We start from the raw sequence: 15,443 nt of genomic DNA, 5'->3' as shown, positions 1-15,443 counted from the left end.
CTAGCTATCTATTTTACAGTTGGTAGTGGATATATGTCTATGCTCTCACTCACTTCATCCCAGGTTCCCCTTCACACCAGCCTCCCCCCCAATCCCGTGTCCTCAAGTCCATTCTCTGCATCTGCATCCTTATTCTTGCCCTGTCACTGGGTTCAATAGTATCAGATTTTTAGATTCCATATATATAAGTTAGCATACAGTATTTACGGTATTTGTTTTTCTCTTTCTGGCTTACTTCACTCTGTATAACAAACTCTAGGTCTATCCACCTCATTACATGTAGCTCAATTTCATTCCTTTTTATGGCTGAGTAATATTCCATTGTATATATATGCCACATCTTTATCCATTCATCTGTTGATGGGCATTTAGGTTGCTTCCATGTCCTGGCTATTATAAATAGTGCTGCAATAAACATTATGGTACATGTTGCATTTGGGATTATGGTTTTCTCTGGGTGTATGTCCAGTAGTGGGATTACTGGGTCATATGGTAGTTCTATTTTCAGTTTTTTAAGGAACCTCCAAACTGTTTTCCATAGTGGCTGTACCAACTTACATTCCCAACAACAGTGCAGGAGAGTTCCCTTTTCTCCACACCTTCTCCAGCATTTATTGCTTCTAGATTTTGTGATGATGACCATTCTGACTGGTGTGAGGTTATACCTCATTGTGGCTTTGATTTGCATTTCTCTGAGGATTAGTGATGTTGAGCATCTTTTCATGTGTTTGTTGGCCATCTGTATGTCTTTTTTGGAGAAATGTCTATTTAGGTCTTCTGCCCATTTGTGGAATTATTTTCTAATTTTTCTTTTATTATCACCTGTGATCCCTTTCTTTTGGAATATATTCTATAATTTGCATATATTTGTGAATTTCTCAATTTCCTTTTATTATTCCTTATTGTTATTCTATTGTGGCCAGAGACCATATGTTCCATGATTTGAATTTTTTTAATTTATTAAGACTTTTAAAGTTCCCTAGTGATAGTCTATCTTGAGAAACTATGTGCACTTGAATAGACTGCACATTTTGCTGTTTTGGAATGCAGTAGTCTATAGATGTCTCTTACATCTAGTTGGTTTATAGTGCTACTCAAGTCTTCCATTTCCATGTTGATTTTTCTGCCTAGTTTTTCAATATTATTAAATGTAAGGTAATAAAGTATCCAACTACTAATGTTGGGTTGTCTATTTCTCCTTTAATTTCTGCCTGCTTTTATCTCATGTGTTCTGGTCTCTGATAGTAGATGCATATATCTTTATATTGGTACATATTCTTGATAGATTGATGCTTCTATAATTATAAAATGTGCTGCTTCATCTCTAGTAATATTTTTGGTTTTAAAGTTTATGTGGCTGACACTATTATAGTCAATTAAGCTTTCTTATGGATGCTCTTTAAGTAGCATAGGTGAATATTTTTATGTAGTATCTAATACATATCGTTTGGTTGAATTTTTACCTTGGAAGTTAAGCTGCAACATTTGTGAGACAGCAACAAGACTTAACTAAAGTTCAAGAGAGAGGAAATTACTTGATGGGAGAGCTGTCAAAGTATTTGTAGTCATGTCTCAAAAACACTACAAATGTAAATATTAATACTTGAAATAAGTCAGCAGAGGTCCCCAAGCTATTATACAACTCATTATATATTGACATGAAAGCCACAGTAAAGTCAAAATTTTGTGAGTTAAGATTCTTAAAGCTATTGAAATTATAGATACATATTATAATATATTTATTTATAATATCTAAAACATGAAGTAGGTGTCCTAGGAAAAGACCCTAATTTGATATATAGGATAGTATGTCTGATTTCCAGTCAACTCAAGTGTTCTGAATGAAACTAATACGTTGATTACATGCTATGAAAATCTTTGAACTCAATATCTTTAATCAATATGTTTATTTCATTATTGTTTAAACCACATAATAAATTGAGGAAAACATTGCTGTGAAAGGTCAAATAATTAACATGTATATAGACTAAAAGTTTAAATTCTCTTCATTGGAAACTCAGTTTATTCTTTAAGATCATTTCCTCTGTGGTGTATAAATTTACATATATTTGCATATTTTAAATTTTATTTCCAAAGAAGAGAGTCATGCTTATTTTTTGTAGTTTCTGCAACTTGTTCTTAATTTAGTAATATGACATGGAAAGTATTCAACAATAGTGTCCATAATCAATCTGTCTTTTCTCAAGGCTGTATGACACATACCTATGTTTTAGGTAGTGTGTTCACAAAATGAGAGTCATTTAAGTGTTAGGAGAAATATTTGGAATATAATTATGAACATGTGCAAGTCTTTCTGAGTGACAGATAACTAGATGTAGAGTTGTAATGTCAAACAGTAAGTTTAAATTTTACTTTAAAAGGGCATTTCCACATTATGCATCCAGAAAAATAGTCCTACCAGGTGGTTTGTTCTGCAAATCATTTATAAGAAAATAATTTATTGACCTAATTTCCATTTCCCAAAACATCAGTGACCTTTGTCACTTTTTATATGTCATTGGCCATTTCACATCTGGGAATTTCCTGTTCATATCCTTCATCTATTTTCATATTGGACTGTTTGACTTTTTTGTCAGAGATTTGTAGTCATTCTCACTGTACAATAATGACCATCCTTTTTCTGTTATCAGTCTTGAAGGATAGATTTGTGGAAAATTATTTAGGGCTATATTCATGTTTAACAATATTATCTACCATCACACCATATTAGTTCTATTTTTCTTTAAACACGTTTCAATTATGTAGAGAGGTTGTATGGAAAATTCTATGGTAAATTTCTCCTGTAATTCCTCGTGTCAATTTATTTTTAAAATAAATTGTGCCTTAGACTGACAAATGTTTTTCGTAAGATTTAGTTCATCCTGAGGTGCAGTTTTCAAAAGTGACTTCAGATTGCTTTCATTTGATTTACCGCATGACAGAGTGGGCTTAGGTTTAAAGAAAATAATGTTTTTATTATTTTTTGTCCTGAGAAAGGATTGAATATTTACATATAAGTGTTGTGGAGGGATGAGGCAACAGTCTCTGAAGAAAGAGACAAAAGAATGAGAAATACTCATCTCAAGTGTGGTTATATTGAAGAGTCATTATTTCAATCTGTTTTAAATAAACACATTTAATTTCACATCGTATCTGCAAGTAGTTAAGTGATGGTGTACATTGTTTTCAGAGAAGGAGATTAGAGATAGAGATAGACATATATTCAGGTACATTTGAAGAGAATGAAAATTCAGTAAGTCTCTATAGGGTACATGTTATATATTTCCTTAATATACAATTGAGAATGTACATCCATTATCAAAGGCTGATGGTAGTGGAAGTGATCAGGTGAATATTTTTAAAGGTGATGAGAAAAAGAGAGTTAGGTCATGAAATAAAATGTTTTCACAAATAGTTAATTTTGTAATAGGAAGCAGGTAGCTGTTGCTATATTTCTAATTCCACAAACGTTCCACTGGGAAATGAGTTTATCTGGATGAAGGGAAATGATTTGCCATGGTTTCAGGTAAGAAGTGATGCTGAGGCAGGATGCACAGTAAAGATCAAGAAGTGTGAAGGGTCTCACAAATGAGAAGGAAGAGTGAAACTTTTAACACAATTCCGATTATTGAACAGTTTCTATAGCAAGATAAAGCTACAAAATTCTGTACCTAAAAGAAGTTAAAATATTCTGAATATCTGCAGAGTAATATGGATATTATTAATAGATTTCTTCTTATTCTTGTATTTATGCACAACATATGAAACACTGTTATACTCAATTTTATTATAACTTTTGAATTAAAATAACAAATTCTAATCTATACCCACATAATTTTAATTATATTTAATTTCCACCAGTTTCCCTCTTGGCATGACATACTTCCAACTCTTAAACAGTTAGAACATCCCTTGAAAACACATTTTGATCTGAGGTGCTGAATTGTGTAAAGTCATTTTGTCACAGAAAGATGGGAGCCTTTTCATAACTCCTTCCTACCTGATGGAAGAATTCAAAAGTATAATTTCACTCTGATATCAGTCTCAATATTAAGGTCACTGAACTTTCCTGTGATTCACATGGTGTATCCAGGTACTGTGTGTATTTTCAGTAATGTGTAGTAGCATCTAAAGTTACCAGCCTTCAGCATTTTGTCTCATTGCCTAGCTACTCAAAGCTGAGTCATCTCTGCTGTGGAAGGTGTATCCCTTTTGTATTATGGTAATATATACTTTCTTTAATAATTAATCACTAATGTGGATTGGTTACTCTCATTCCCTGACACCTTTATGAAAATGATGTGACCTCATGGCAAAAATGTATGCAAAATATGAAAAATTTTAAAACTGAAATGATACACTCTCTGTCTAGGGATTTCCTTAGTTTAAATCCATATACTTTTTTGAAGAATGAAATATTAATACATTTGACATAAAACATTATGTAATTTAAGGCCTATAAAGTATTTATTTGATACACTTAAATATTGTAATCAGATTGCCATTTTAATGATCGTTTGAACTTCTATTATGTCACATAATTATCATTTCTTTTTTGGTGGTTGGAATAATTAAGATCTAGTCTTATATAAGACTAGAATAATTAAGATCTAGTCTAATATAATATTATTATCTATATTCACTATTCTGTACCTTAGCTCTCTAAGACTTCTTTACTATGAGATGCAAGTTTGTACCCTTAAAAAACATCTCTTTTACTCTCCCAGCCCTCAGCCCTGGTAACCACCATATTACTTTTTATTTTTACAAGTTTGACTTTTTTGGATTCCACATACAAAGGATATCACACAGTATTTGTCTTCATTGTCTTTTCAAAAATTTAAACAAAAATGACACACTTTAGCTAGACTAACTAAGGAAAGAAAACTCAAATAAATAAAATTAGAAATGAAAGGGAGACATTACAACTGATACTACAGAAATACATAGGATAATAAGAAACTTCTGTGCAGAATTATATGTCAACAAATGTCATGCCAAGAAGAATAGATAAAGTCCAAGAAACACACAATCTCTCAAGACTAAATCAGGAAGAATTAGAAAATCTGAATGGTCATAATTAGTACAGATATTGAATCAGTAATCAAAAATCTCCCAGCACAGAAAATCCCAGGATCAGAAGTCTTCACTGACAAATTCAGTGAAATATTTAAATAATAATTAATGCCAATCCTTCAGGAAGTATTCCAACAAATTAAAGAGGAGAGAGGAAACACTTCCAAACCCATTCTGCAAGGTTGGTATTACCTTGATATCAAATAGATGAGGACATTACAAGTAAAGAAAGCTATAAACCAATAACCAGGGTGAATATAGAGGGAAAAATTCTCTTCCAAATATCAGGAAGCCAAATTCAACAAGACATTAAAAGAATTATATACCATGACAAAGTGGAATTTATCCTTGGGATGCAAGGATGGTTCAACGTACCCAAATCAATAAATGTAATACATTGCATTAATAGAATGAAAGATAAAATAACTTGATCATCTCAATAGTTGTAGAATAACATTTGACAAAACATAACATCCTTTCCTGATAAAAACCCTCAACATGCTGGGTATAGAAAGAACATACTTCAACCTAATAAAGACTACATATGATGAACCTAAAGCTAACATGCTCAACAGTAAAGATTTGAAAGTTTTTTCTCTAAGACCAGGAACAAGACAAGGATGCCCACTCTCACACTCTTTCAACATAGTACTAGAGGTCCTAGCTAGAGCAGCTAGGCAAAGACAAAGAAATTAATGGCCTTCTAATCAGAAAGGAAGAAATAAAATTGTTTCTTTTTACACACGACATGATTTTCTATACAGATAATTGCAGAGATTCAACCAAAAGCCTGAACCAATCAACAAATTCAATAAAGTTGTATGATACAAAATTAATTTACAGAAATTAGTTGCATTTCTCTATACTAATAATAAAACATCTCAAAAAAATTGTCACATTTACAATAGTATCAAAAATAAATTGACTACAACTATAAAACTCCTAGAGGAAAACATAGGCAGAACACTCTATGACATACATCAAAGCAAGATCCTTTTTGACCCACCTCCTAGAATCATGGAAATAAAATCAAGAATAAACAAAAGGGACCTAATGAAATTTAAAAGGTTTTGCACAGAGAAAGAAACCTTAAATAAGACAAGAAGGCAATGTTCAGAACGGGAGAAAATACTTGCCAACAAAGCAACGGACAAAGGATTAATCTCCAAAATATACAAGCAGCTCATGCAGCTTCATACCAAAAAAGCAAATAACCCAATCCACAAATGGGCAGAAGACCTAAATAGACATTTCTCCAAAGAAGACATACAGATGGCCAATGAACACATGAAAAGATGCTCAACATCACTCATCATTAGAGAAACAGGAGTCAAAGCCACAATGAGGTATCACCTCACACCAATCAGAATGGTCATCATCACAAAATCTAGAAACAAGAAATGTTGGAGAGGACGTAGAGACAAGGGAACTCTCCTGCACTGTTGTTGGGAATGTAAGTTGGTACAGCCACAATGGAAAACAGTTTGGAGGTTCCTTAAAAAACTGAAAATAGAACTACCATGTGATCCAGTAATCCCACTATGGGCACATACCCAGAGAAAACTATAATCCAAAGAGAAACATGAACCATAATGTTTATTGCAGCACTATTTACAATAGCGAGGACATGGAAGCAACCTAAACGTCCATCAACAAATGAATGGAGAAGGAAGATGTGGCATATATATACAATGGAATAATACTCAGCTATAAAAAGGAATGAGATTGAGCTATATGTAATGAGGTGGATGGACCTAGAGTCTGTCATACAGAGTGAAGTAAGCCAGAAAGAGAAAAACAAATATTGTCTGCTATCACATATATACGGAATCCAAAAAGAAAAAAAAAATGGTACTGATGAACCCAGTGAGTGGACAAAAATAAGGATGCAGATGCAGAGAATGGACTGGAGATCATGAGGTTGGGGTGGCGGTGGGTGAAGGGGAAGCTGAAACAAAGTGAGAGAGTAGCATAGACATATATATACTACCAGCTGTAAAATAGATAGCCAGTGAGAAGCTGCGGTATAACAAAGCGAGATCAACTCGATGATGGATGTTGCCTTAGAAGCCCGGGACGGGGAGGGTGGCGGGGAGTCACAGGAGGGAGGGAATATGGGCATATATGTATACATACAGCTGATAGACTTTGGAGTACCTCAAAAACTGGTACAAGAATATAAAGCAATTACATTCCAATAAAGAGCTAACAAAATAAAATAAAATAATTTACTACAAATAAATTTAACCAATGAAGTGAAAAATCTATACAGTTATAACTACAAGACGTTGTTGAAAGAAACAGAAGAAGACACAAATAAAATGGGAAAATATCCTGTGTTCATGGATCACAAGAATTAATATTGATAAGATATCCATACTACCCAAAGCCAGTTTCAAATTATAATACAAAGCTATAGTATTTAAAACAATATGGCATTGGCCTAACTATAGACAAATAGAACAGTAGAACAGAATGCAGGATCCAGAATTAAAACCCTGCATTTATAGTCAACCAATATACAACAATGAAGGCAAAACACCCAATGTGGAAATGTTACTTTGTTCTTTCTCTTCTGAGAAAACCAGATAAGCACAAGCAAAAAAGTGAAATGAGACCCATATCTTATGCTTTTCACAAAAATTAACTCAAAATGTATCAAAGACCTAAACATAAGACCAGATACCATAACACTCTTAAAAAAAAGGGGGGGGGGGTGAGAAGCTCCTTAACATTGGTCTTGAAAATAAGTTTCTTAGATACAACGCCAAAATCTCAACAGAAGAAAAAATCAACAGTAGGACCACATTAAACTTAAAAGCTTCTGCACAGCAAAAGAAACAATAAACAAGATGAAAATAAAATCTACAGAACGGGAGACAAGTTTTGCAAACGACATATTGAATGAGGTGTTGCTATCCAAAATATTAACGCGTTTTGTAAAAAGTCTTAATTTTTTTAAAAGTACTGAAAATTTCTAGAAACCTAATAATTAATGGAAAAGTTAATTGTTTGAAAGAATGGTTTCTTTATATAATGAAATCTTCACAATCATTGACTTGGATTCAATTCTTGTTCTGCAATGCAATAGCAGCATTTACTATTATGAATTATTATAATTATACTACTATTCATCTGTTCTTTGTCATTCTTCCTCTCCTCTTAACTTCCCCTCCTACCAACACTCTCACTTTCCTGAAACGAGAATGGGGAAATCTTTCAAGATATAGTTAGATAGCAAAGAACTTTCACTAATCTTATTTCAGCCTTTGGACACTGTGAAAATTACCATAGATAACCCAAACAATTTGCAATCCAATGAGATATTGAATTTTACTCTTGAAAAAGATATCAGTTATATTTTCCCACCAATAAGAAGGAGACAAAAGGATCTCCTAAGAGTTCACAAAATAGTTCACTAAAGATTGTTTACTTCCTATTTGTGTCTTACGTAAATGTAAAACAGATCATATTAGTTTAAAACAGATTACATTCTTGCTTTCTTTCATAAGAAATAGCATCCTGTAAACTGAAGAGAATTCTTTACAATTTTAAACAATTAGCAGTTTTCAGATTCCAGTGGTACAAATTATTTGGTCTTTAGTATATGCGCAGAACTGATGATTCTTATATATTCAGCGTACATTTTCTCTGTGCTCATTGTGTTTGGCAGCTATGCTGTTGAGACCTATGTTCCTTAACGGAGCTTTCTCTACTGAGGTTTTTGTATAGGGTTAGTGTAGGCAGAAAACACCTGTTCTAATACACTAAGTTCTCTCTTTCATGCTGTAAGATGTAAAACCTTGGGATTTCAAATGAGGTCTGATTTAAATGCAGATGGGAAAGCAAGGAAATGTTTAAGTTGGCTGCAGAAGTTGTTAGGGGATACACTTGTATTGTTGAAGAATGGTCTTTTTTTTTAGCTGGAGCACTGGTGAAGAGTTTCAATCTTCAGAAAATAATTTTAGCATTTTATCTTGTTCATCTGATTGCTAAAACCTTAAAAAATTCTTAACATTAAAAAATTTTAATTGTGTGTTAAGTTATATTTTAGTTGCATTAAACTTTATTAAGTTACTTTTATTAACTTGTTTTTAATTAAAAATTTTCTAAATTTACTTTTAAATCATTCCATGCGATATCAACTCTCTAGGACTTTGATAGAGGATATATTCTTGATGTGTTGGAAAGCCAGTTCAAATTCAATTAGGAATTTAATCCAGGTGGTTGGCACCTATTGTGTCATTGATAGTATGTAATAGCAACAAAATGACAGTAATGACAATAGTTAACATACCTTCTGGATCACCAAGTCTGTGCCAAGGATATTTTGGATGTTTCATATGTACTAATAATTTTTTCCCCACAAGAACAAAATGAGGTTGATACTAATATAACATTATGAGTTAATGTTGTCATATAAATTGTGTTGGTATAGAAATATATGTTTCTATTTGGCAGGATACTTTAATTTCTCACATCTCTCTCACTGTAGCTAAACATTCTAAATAAGGAACGCAGGATTATTCCTAATGAAAATGCAAAGTAAACAAAGCAAAATAAGCAGGAATAGGTTACCTAAGGCAGGGCTTTGGCGGGTTTGCAATGGAAGCCTCCAAAAAATTCAAAATTTGGTAGCAGTAGATGAGGAAATTCAAAATCCCGATAGGTTCGAATGAACCACATTTCAGCTTTCCCCATTGTCTCTAATAATTTAGTGTGTCTTCCTGAAAGCCAAAACAAAAGCAACAGCAACAAAAGTTAGATCAAATGAGAATATTGCCATGTGTATAAACTAGGTAAATTTTGGAAAGTAGTTTGGAATGACGTAGTCAAAGATGTTTGAATGTTTCTGCTTTTTGTTAAACAAACATATATGTATGTGTGTTAAATATAATATTATATAATGCAATATAAGATGGAAACTGAGCTACACTAGTAGAAACAATTTCTAAATGCTACCCAGATACTTGTGCTACAAATATGTGTGTCACTCTTCAATCTATGTCTTCATTTAAGACATTTTATGAAGTTTCTAGTGACATTTTTTAAGTTAAATATAGAAGTTTAGTCAGATGGATATACAATTGCTTGGAAAAGTCCTAAATGTTTCAACGTGTGGTTTATGACTTCCTGGAGGGTCCTGTACTAGCAGTGGGCCACAGGATTATATCGTACACCATAATTTAATGTTTCCATAATATTTATGGGATTGATGGAACATTTTATATTTTCATTTCATCATTTCATTTATAAGAGATGAATTATTGTGACTTTATACAAACACACCTTCCAAGGCACTAGGATAGTTAGGACATCATGCTACCAACTGAAGACATGATTTACCTAGTGCTTCGCTGTAAAACTGAATCCAGTTTTCATTGTATGCCTGGAACCAAAAGTGAAAATAAAGTACATATATCATATTTTTTACCCTTTCCATGAATGTCATGTGATCAATTAATTCTGACCAGAAAACAGGTACGTAGGATGATGGGAATGGAAGTCTTTCACTGTACTTTTCAAGTGAATAGCCAGGGAAGAAGCAAAGACTGTACAGTAAAGGCACTTTAGGTATCTCAGGCAGCAGCTCACCACAGGGTCCAATGGCATCTGTAAGAATGACATCAAACCTTGATTCCTGCAGTTTTATCAGAAGTTTCTTGCTCGAAACAACATCTTTACAGTTCTTCATAAGAACAACAGAATATTCCCATAATAAATTATTCACTGTTGAAAAATATGTCCAGAAAGAATCTTCTGCCAGATTAGTCCATTTCTCAATAAAATGCTTGACAAAATTCTCAAAATCATCTTTAGTTAGAGATGAAGGGAAAGTCTCCAATTTGATAGCAGTTGGTTTGTTGGAATTAATAACGGCAGCTGGAAGATGTTAGAACAGTCACCTCATGAGCCCTTGTGACAAGTTCTTCCAGAATTGTCTTCATATTCATCCAATGACTATATTCCACTGGCCACACCAGCACCTTTCCACAACTCCCAGAGCTAAAGTAGCAAGTCAGCTGTAGTAGCGGCAGAAGTGAGAGCCATTTCATACACATCTTGCTCACATGTAATATTTAAAAAAAATACTCTATCCTTTTGCTATTGCTCATGCTTATATTTAAGGAGAAATCAATCAGGAAGTTAAAATTTAACTCCTACACCTCAAGTAACTAAATTTTATGAATAGTCAGCAGCTGTGGACATCAAATGAAAGGGCAAAGTGATTATACAGTGTGTTTAATATTGTTTTGTCAATGTTATCACTGATCTAAAAGTCAATGAGCTTGCACGTGCATGTCAACTATATATTACATGAGAGTAGACTAGTGTAACAACACTGGCAAGTGAGAGGCTCTTGTGTCTGCAGTCTCCTTGACACAGAGTTAGAGATAAGGTGACATCAGAAAGATGGAGGGTTGGGAGCTCCAAACACTTTTATCCCCCATAAAAACAATAAAAAGAATAAACAAGCAAGTACAAACCCATGTAAATTACATTGGGAAAGCGCTGGACTACAACACAGAAGGAGCAGGAACCCTGCAGAATGCCAAAACTGAGGATGGCCACGTAGGAAGGCTTGGGAAAGATTTTACCTCGATTACTGCATCCTCCAGTTCAGAGCAGCCTGGCACCAGCAGGGATCCCCTCAGAGGGATTTCATCCCATGGGGAAAAGGAGAACAGAACTCCAGCAAGCCTTACCACCACCTCACCACCTCACCTCCTTGCAGACTTTGCTACTGAGGACTTGCACAGTCTTCACCAGCACTGATTCCATTTGACAGAGCTGCCCAGAGTCCCTGCTTCTGTGTCTTTCCTGAGGCTGGGCGTGTCTCTGTGGTGAGCCCTGACGCTTGGGGCCCCATCACTCCTGTACCTTGCATTCCCTGGTTGAGTTGCCACAATGCCTTAGCATCTATGAGACTAGAGCTGCTGCTCTGTGCCCTTCCCCCAGACTCTAAGTGAGTGCTTTGTCTTGCCATAATGGGGGCAATGCTGCTATGCCTTTGGATCTCATCCTGTATCCCTAGCTGTGGCTTTGACTGGCCATTGCCTAGGCTGAGCTGCTGCTGTTCTACACACCATCGCTGTGCCCTAAGCCACGGTTTTAACCTATCATTGTTGGGGCTATAATCCTGCTACTTTGTACCTTACCCTGGGTCCCAGTTCAGCACTCTGACCCATCATTACCAGGGCCACACCAGTGCTGCTCTGCATCCCCCCACCATGGGTCTTGACTGTGGCTTTAACAGGTCATCACTCGGAACAAGCTGCTGCTACTCTGATTTCCCCTGGGGCCTGATTTGAAACCTGACCCACCATCCCCAGGCTGTACTGCTTCAGAACCCTTCACCTCTAGGCCCAGGCCATTGGTGGACCCTGTCATCTCAGGGCCTATACCACTGCTGCAACACCCCCCACCCCACTTAACATATTCACTATATGTTGTGTCTAACAACTATATACATGTTTTACATGCTTGCTTTTTATATTTGTTAAGGGAAGAAAGAAGAAGAAATATGTGTTTATGCAGTCTTCTATAATTAATTATCTTCACCAGTGTTCTTTGGTTTACCATGGTGATTAGAATTGTAGTCTGGGTTTACTTTCTTCAGCCTGAAGACCTCCCTTCAGGTTTTCCTGCAAGGCAGATTTGCTAGCAATGAATTCTTAGTGGGGGTTGAGGGAATGAGGAATATCTGTACCTTGCCCTAATTTTTTGTGCCCATGAAGGTGGAGTTTTTCCAGCACAACGTTTAAATTAATCCAATAACTAAAATCTGCAGGCCATACACGTACTTTCCCAGTCATTTCAGGGTCAAAGTGATGTAGATGCAACATGAAAAGGACACAGAGACTTGCACAGTCTTCATGATTAACTCTTGCTCAAACTATACCAGGGCTTAAGCTAAGTGCATGAAACTCACAATCCAAGGATCTGTCATGGACATTCCTAATCAATTTATAGTAGGTTGGGCTAAACTTTGAATTGTCTACTTTGTATTAAAGTTTAAAATGAAATGCAACTGCAGTGATGGGGGAAAAAAGATTAATAATATCAATAAAATAAGTTAGGGAAAAAACTCAGAAAAAGAGTTTCCAAACTTCTTTTAGAGGATATCAAAGCAAAGGGACAAAGTTAAACACACATCCATAACAACGTTTAATAAAGTTAAGAAAATCCATCATCATGTTATGCATATTCAATTAAGACTAGATTCTTTAGATATTTTCTCTCGTTTTATTTAAATATTCATTTCAACAGGATGGTCTCTCTAGTATTTTTCTTTCTTTTCTTTTATTTATGTATTGTTTATTTTATTGGCTGTGTTGGGTCTCCTTTTTGATGTGCGCAGGCTTTCTTTAGATGCAGTGAGTGGGAGCTACTCTTTATTGTGGTGTGCAGGCTCCTCGTTGCCAGGGCTTCTGTTGTTGCGGAGTATGGGCTCTAGGCACATGGGCTTCAATAGTTGCAGCACATGGGCTCGGTAGTTGTAGCTCAAGGTTCTAAAGCACAGGTTCAAAAGCTATGGCACACGGGCTTAGTTGCTCCATGGCATGTGGGATCTTCCTGGAGCAGGGATCGAACCCATGTCTCCTGCATTGGCAGGTGGATTCTCAACCACTGCGCCACCTAGGTAGCCCTCTCTAGTATTTTTCTAAATGATAATTATTGCAGATATTCTATGTAGGAAAGAGACCATTACTTACCAACAGAAGGAGAGAATTTGTCCACAAAAAGAAGTGTTAAGGTAGGGAGATTTAAATATAAATATTCTGATGCTAAAGTGCCCTTTTTGCTAAAGCACGTCTATCTTTTAGAAAAAAGGAAAATATATCTTTTTACTATTACTGCAGACATGAGTTCAAGTTTGGATTTGAGGTCGGATCGTTATGTTGTGAGGAGATATCTTAGAATGGAAAAGGTTAGTCATGAAGAACATAACTTGATAATCTTATCCTTCCTTCAGAGTAGCCATTTCTACTTTGCTTTCTTGTTCTAAGATACTTCTTATAATGTAAAATTCCATCTTTTTGCTAGGATCGTCACACATGGAAGCCATGACCCCGTGTAGAAATGGATCCAATGATATTTAGAACAATAACTTCACTTATAATCCTTTCGCTTAAAAAGTTAATTTTCTTCAAGCAATTAATCAATAGGGGTATATTATGCTAATAACATCGTCATAGGAATAATTGGCTAATAAAGAAATTATAATTCATAATTATTCAAGGAGAAAATTACAAAAGCACCATGAGAGAAGTAAATTAAACAATCAGTTAATTTACCATGTAAAATTGCTGTAAATGATACATGTACAGATTTTCTGTTCAAATATTCAATTGTAAACTTCTTGTTAAGACTGTTATGTTTCTATTGCTTTTGTATGGAATGACATTGCAAAAATCAATAGGACCTTCTTTAACTGAAAAAAAAAAAGGAATCCTTCGATAGATATCATTGGATTTCTCAGAAGAAACTGGAGGCCTGTTCACAGTTGATTTGTATATTCAAAGTTCTGAAAGAAAAAAAACTGCAACCCCAAAATATTTTACCTGAAAATGACATCCTTTGGAAATAAAGGAGAGATAAATACTGTCGCAGATGAACAAAATCTTAGTCAGTACAAAATTTCAGACCAATGTCTTTGATGAGTGTGGATGTAAAAAATTTTCAAGAAGACATTAGCAAAATTAATGAAATAACAAAAAAAAAACTGACCATACACCATGAGCAAATGGAATTTATCTCTAGGATTGGAGGACAGGTCAGCATACATAAATAAATAATGTGATTCACAATTCTAAGAAAATGAAAAACAACAATGATACAATCATCTCAATAGATGCCAAAAAAGTTTAAAAACATAACATCCTTTCATGCTAAAATTACTTAACAAGTTGGGTATACAAAAAACTTGATTCAACATAATGAAGACCACCTATGACAAGCCTACAGGTAGCATCATAGAAAACTATGAAAAAGTTTTTCCTCTGAAATCTATTAGGAATAACTTATGTGCCCTATTCTATAGAGCACTCGAAGTTCTGGCTAAAGCAATCAGGCAAGAAAAGGAAATAAAAGATATACAAATTGTAAAGGAAGAAGTAAAATTGTCTTCCTCTACAGATGATATGATCTTACAGTCTTATGTATGGGGCGTTCTAAGATTCCACCAAAAAACTGTTAAAAGCAATTAGTGGGTTCAGGGTATTTTCAGGATAAAAATCAACATATGGAAATGAGTTGTATTTCTGTACACTAACAACAAAACTTCTAAAAATGTGATAAAGAAAACAATCCTATTCAAAATAGCACAGATGAGGAGAATTAAATTGTTAAAATGCCCATACTAA

The 15,443-nt window shown here is 34.6% G+C and overlaps 1 pseudogene; it reads right to left on the bottom strand.

The window, feature by feature from the left end:
* Positions 1-9,654: 9,654 nt before the first annotated feature.
* Positions 9,655-11,141, bottom strand: LOC130849175 (UDP-glucuronosyltransferase 2B4-like; annotated as a pseudogene).
* Positions 11,142-15,443: the final 4,302 nt, after the last annotated feature.

Source organism: Hippopotamus amphibius, chromosome 3, assembly GCF_030028045.1.
Source record: "Hippopotamus amphibius kiboko isolate mHipAmp2 chromosome 3, mHipAmp2.hap2, whole genome shotgun sequence".
In the NCBI taxonomy this organism is placed as follows: domain Eukaryota; kingdom Metazoa; phylum Chordata; class Mammalia; order Artiodactyla; family Hippopotamidae; genus Hippopotamus; species Hippopotamus amphibius.
Note: the sequence above shows the minus strand (reverse complement) of the source record. Positions and strands in the feature narration are given on the sequence as shown.